General features: G+C 32.0%; 1 pseudogene; it reads right to left on the minus strand.

Moving 5' to 3' along the window:
• Positions 1–5059: 5059 nt before the first annotated feature.
• LOC134256419 (uncharacterized) lies at positions 5060–6231 on the minus strand (annotated as a pseudogene).

Below are 6231 nucleotides of genomic sequence, written 5' to 3' on the forward strand. Positions count from 1 at the left end.
CATTATCTATCCGTTCATTATGTTGAAACCAGGAAAAAGGAAGAATTTCATATTCAACAAAACTATTGATTATGTGAAATACCTAGGATTATATAATGGCTCGAGCTTAACCCTTGACCTTTGTCCTGTTATTTTGAATAGTAATAAGTTGTTCAAACCTAATAAATTAGCCTTAATACATTATATATTTATTACGATAAATTTTGTTTATCACACTAAATTTTTCTTAAGATACCTATATTTGCCGACTTTAGGAACTTGGTCAACAGGATCTAGTAAGGGTGTTTAATTATACTTTGGAATTTATGCAATCAAAATTATTGAAAATTTATCTTTAAGAACACTAATTAAAAATGAGGAAAAAAGTGTTTAGGACCCTGTGAACTGGATCAGAACATTATGAATATTTTTGAGCTTTTGTGACATCTTTAAAAATCATACTTTTCAACCAGGGGTAAAAATTAAAGAATTCAAAGCACAATTTATTAAAATCCCATAAAAAGATTTTTTAATCGTATTTGTTCAAGTCTTGGCTGTATTTTTATTGTTTCTATTTTCTTGTAGAATTCTAAAAGGGAGGAGGAAAAGAACGAACACAACACGTCACTGAGTCACAAAAAAGTACAGGGAGGAAATCAAACAGGTTAAAAAATCTCTCTTTCTCTCTGACTCTCATCTCTTTCTTTCTCTTAGAGTTCTCTAATAGAATGGTAGTGTATTTTTATCATGTTTATGTACAAATTTAGTAAAAAAAAGTTTAGAATAATGAATGAAGTTGTCATTTGACATTTACATTGTGTATATTGTTTGTAATAAAAGTAAAACTTGAAATTTTTAGCACAATTGTGATGTTCAACTTACCCGATAGAGTAAATTACTAATGGAGAAGATCGCCAACAAACTTACTGTGGACAAAAAAGACGATTTTAATGTAAAAATGAAAAATGACCTTCAGTTTAAGTCAAAATCAGCCAGATGGCGGAGATTCTCGTGTCAAAGTTCAAACAAGGCTTGGATCCACCACTTAAACAAAAAGTGGTATTTTTTATTTTAAATTAACTGCAGTATTTGAAATGAAAATATGTATGGTGAATAATGTTATATACCAGATCTAAGAGGGTAAGTAATACAGTAGGTTCAAATTCTTCAGATCTAAGAGGGGAGGTAATGCATTAGTTTAAAATTCACCAGATTTGAGGGTTAGTAATATACCAGTGCAAATTTCTCTCTATATAAGTCCCGGGTAAGTTATACCCTTTACAGTAGTATTAAATTTTCCATATTTAAGAACAGGATATTTTATAAGGTAGTGTCAAATTCTCCATATCTAAGAACTAGGTAAGTGTGAATATTCTTAAGATCTAGGAGCGGGATAAGTTATACAATAGTATCGAATAATCAAATTCTCCTGATCTAAGACACAGGTAAATCATATAGTAGTACTGAACCCGGAAAATACTGGTAAACAAAGCCATGTGCTATGAACTGAACCCGGTATATTGCAGATTATGATAACGATATTTTTAAACGATATTTCAAGAAGCCAGTGGAGATACTGTTTATTGAAACATATAGAGATAACGGAAGGTATTCAAGATCAAAAGTCCATAAAACAATACAAGATAGGAGCAGAGCAAACACAGATCTCCAAGACATCAGAGGTATGATCAGGTGCCATGGAGGAGTGAGCATCCCCTGCCGTCCGGTCACACACGCCGTGTGCTCCTTGTCATGATCAGGAAAAAACGAAAAAAATCCGTCGTTAATTCAGTGTATAAATAATGGACACAATTAGTATGAAAAACCTCAATCAACATTTGACTCAATATCTCATAAATTGTATTTACTGACAAGGTCATTTCTATCGACCACAGAACTTGCAAAATGATAACTTTAAACGAGACTACTGATATTCTTGTTTCATCAGTTTGTTTGTCAATAATTTACCTCATTTTAGAAATTGTTCATACGTAGCGCATGTTTTTGCGTATCAAATAAACTGAGATATATATACTCCGTATACAGGTGATGAAGGCGCATGTATATTGTTGCATAAGTAAAGGAAGTTGACGATATAAAAGTTAAAGTCATCACGTTTATCATATAGCTTGGATTATCATTAACGTCTTTTTCAAGTAAAATATCCAAGAATATATTAGATGTCTCAGACTCTGTGGTATCTTTTATCTCAAACACATTCGGATATATAGTATCGACATAATAAGGGAAATTACAATTATTAATTAACATTATTATACCTCTATTGATAATACTCGAATTTGATTGGCTGGCAAGAAAACTTTAAAATACAACAATGACTCCAAATGGTACTGTTTACAGCAAAACTGACCTAGGAATCATTGCACGTGGGATATAATGACCCGGTCATTATTTTTAATGACCGCTAAAAATGACCGCTCAATCAAAAATTCGTTTTTGAATAAAGTTAATGCATATGATAATTATTCGAAAAAAAAACATGTTTTTAAGAATTGTGCAAATTACAATTATACGGTAAAATTTTATCGTTACAATATTATGAATATATCGTTGATATATCTAAATGTCAGTTTAATAAAAACACTTTTCTTATTTGGTATTAAGTTTTAATGAATAAAAAATGTGATTGGCTGTGTAAACTGAGACATATGGAAAGGTTATGTTTACACGACGCATGACGTCAATTAAACAAAAACTTCGCTATGGCGTAGGTATTCGGTTAGAAAATATATTTTTTTCAATATATATGTGCTAATTAACGTGTTTAAGACTAAAATCCTAATATATATTGACCTTATAAGAAATGTAGAGTTCTTATACAAACATGTTTGGTATTTTCTGAATGAATAAAAAAGGAGTAAATTTAGACATATGGAAAAATGTTTATGATTAAAAAGAATTCAAATTTTTTTAAAAATAAGAAAAATTAATATATTTATGCTAGATGGCCATTGGCCAATGCTAATGTATTATTCACGGGTGTAGACTTTTATATGTCAAGAAAAACAATCTTAAGTATTTTATTTAATATAAACTCAACAGAACTAAAGGCAAACATGCCATGACTAATGAAATCAATTGTTTAGAGAAGCCAAATAAGAGAGAAATACGGCAAATGTTAAGATTCCACGTCAAGGTAAAATCAACAATGATGGACACCATCATTTGAGGAAGGTGTTTCTTTCGAGATGACTACACAAACCTTGAAAAGTTGTACTAAAATTCTGTTCCAGTATAAAAAATTATCTGTAAGCATCTTTGTAAATAAAACTTTAGTGCCATGAAGAAAAAAATTTTGTATTTAAATTTTAGCACATGTTAAACTTATTTGTCATAAAGATATCGACATTGTACAATAACATAATTTTTTTTAATTTTTAATAAAATTGAAGTGAAATCCACTCCCCTTCGTGATTTTGATCATATTAAAGTTTAATACTTGTTAGTTCTTCTCCGTGCTTGGTAAAAAGAGCAACACAATTACTTTTTACAGTTTATGGCAGAAATATTCTTTTCGCTGAAACACAACAATGCAAACACAAAACCTGGCAATTATATTTTCTTCTTCAATACAACTGTCAGAGAGATTTACAAGTTTAAATATAGCCGGTTCGGGATTCATTTGATCCTGATATTCCAAGTATAAAGCAAAGACATTCTCCTCTTTCGGTTAACCCTTTTGTGTACCAAAGAAAATAAGGGATCCTTTTGTGAATACTATTATATCAGCTCTAGTAGCCTATATATGTTAATGATTATCATTCTTATAAACTATAACTTTGCAGGAAAAATTGCATATACATTTGAATTACATATTAGAAAAAGCAAAAAATATTTTACAAATATTAAATATTTTTTGTACAATGGTATATAAATGCGTCATCATTAGGGGTACCCGGAGCAGTCTCTATATCAGATATTAGAAATATGTAACACCAGCGTTCTAACTTTTCGTGAACCCATACTAGGAGCGAAAATAATTCTGTTGATGTGTATAATTTTTTAGATTTATTTCTTATTCATGTTGTGCAACTTTGTTAGAATTTTGATCGGGAATACGAAGTTCATTAAAAAATTTAGCGCGGTAAAAATATCTGCGAAGAACGAAAAAATGGATTTTGACGTCAAGGGCGGAGCAGCCAGTTTACCTAAAATTTTGTGTAGCGCAATGGAAAACTCTTTTCAAAACTCAACGACCTGCAAAAACAATAACAACGAGAAAAAAAAATAACGTGTTAGGGTTTGTTATTTCATTGGTATACATTTCTTTTTACAATTAATTCAACGTGGGTAAAATCAAAAGCTCCGGACGACCATCAGATATTACGTACGGTATTAATATCGTTACGGTATTAATATCGTTGACCCGCGTTGCATAAATCGGCACTGCATGATTTTTTGTCATCTTTTCCCACAAATGAAATTTTTACACTCGGGTAGCAATAGCATACATTTTTACGGAATAGTTTAAGAAAAGAGACTGTTTGATTTTTGTACTGTTATATGAAATTACAAAGAAGGAAAAGTATAAAACGTTTCCCGATCATTTTACAAGCGGAACCCTCTCCGGGTGACGTGACGTTCAATGCGATGCTGCTCCGGGTCGATAGACATAAGCATGTTTATCATTTTACAAAAACTTTTCTTATTATCATAGGAATTCAAAATTTTGCACACGTGTTTTATTCGTTCTATATAAAATGTTGATGAATTTTCATGAAATTATCTCCGTCCTCTATGGAGTAAATGTAATTGTCTCAATAATTGCCGAACAGCCCTCGTATATGTCAATGATTATCATTCTGATAAACTATAACTTTGCAGGTCGTGTTTACACTTGAGTTAACCGTCCATAATACACAACATCGTACAAATCAAATACATGTTGTATAAATCAAACTAGTTAATTATATGATGATTTAATGAAAAGTGTAAATAGATAATAATTTTTTTTGGAAATTTTTATCCTTCAAATGTTTTCATCATATGTGCAATTTGAAATTTAGTTGAAAGGACTATTTTTAAGTATGTTCAATGTGAACTTATATCTAATTACACTCTATTCTCTAATAATTTCGTAACTGATACAAAGCAGTGTTAACATGTATTTGCTTTTCTTTTCTCTCACACCCTGGACAACAAAAAGGTTGTCACTTGTATCTACACATAAACCCCACGGATTCTCTAGATCACAGTTATCAATGTAATGGAGGAAAAGTCCATCCTGATCTAGGATGTGGATACAGCGGTTGTCACAGTCTGCTGTCAGGATCTGATTTTGGTCATCTGTTGTGATGTCACGTGGATCAAACGGATATCTTTTGTTAGAAAAAAAATGACCACTGTATCTAAATCGAAGTTTTCCTGCCTGATTAACTACCACCACTGCTTTGGCTCCATTGTCAGCCACACAGATATTCAGGTTCCTGTTTTCACTTATGTATTTACTATTGTGACAGATGAATACAAAGGTTTACTTTTACTATCAAACTGAATGGTTTGTGTCTCTGTGGAGCCAGAGTAACGGACAACTTTTGATTGTTCATCATCATCATTTGTCATGGTAACTAAGAGGTCACCAGAGGAGGTTCTACAGACATAGTAAGGTTTCCACCCCTCTAGTCTGATCAATTGATATATCTGTTTATTATTCACGATGTTTACAGTTCGTGTACCAGTGTCGGTATAAACTAGATATCCATTCTTTGTCACCGCTATGTCACGTGGCTCATTTCCAGACTTGGTTTTGATCGACTGCATCAGAAGTTTACCCTTGAGGTTGAAACGTTTCATCATGTTGTCTTCTCCATGTGCCCAGATTTCTTCATCACTAAGACAGGTAACACTGTATAGATAATTCCCAGTGCATATGGTAGTAATGAGCTTTGGTTCATCAAGAAGTGGTTTGACTGGAGCTCAGGAGACAGCTTCTGGTGTCTTTATTGTGCAGCCATGCTCTTCTGTTGAAATGATTAATGCTGACAGTGAACCAAGCATTTGATGGAGATGTTCTGTGTTGATCTGATGAAAAGAGAAACTTGGAAATGAAATGTTGACTTCTGGAGGTAAACATCTGAACTCTGTATTTCTGGATCTGTATTCAGAGGCTAAGGAAATATCATTTGAGTTCAGTATTTTTTTCAAAACAACAATACTTTGTTTCACTTCTGCAGTAATCTGTTTGATTTCTTTTTCCTGTTTATTGAGAGCAGCAAAATGTTTAGTTTCCAT

Source organism: Saccostrea cucullata, unplaced genomic scaffold (assembly GCF_032062105.1).
Source record: "Saccostrea cucullata isolate Sc308-1 unplaced genomic scaffold, CSIRO_AGI_Scuc_v1 ctg2005, whole genome shotgun sequence".
NCBI classification, from domain to species: Eukaryota; Metazoa; Mollusca; class Bivalvia; order Ostreida; family Ostreidae; genus Saccostrea; species Saccostrea cuccullata.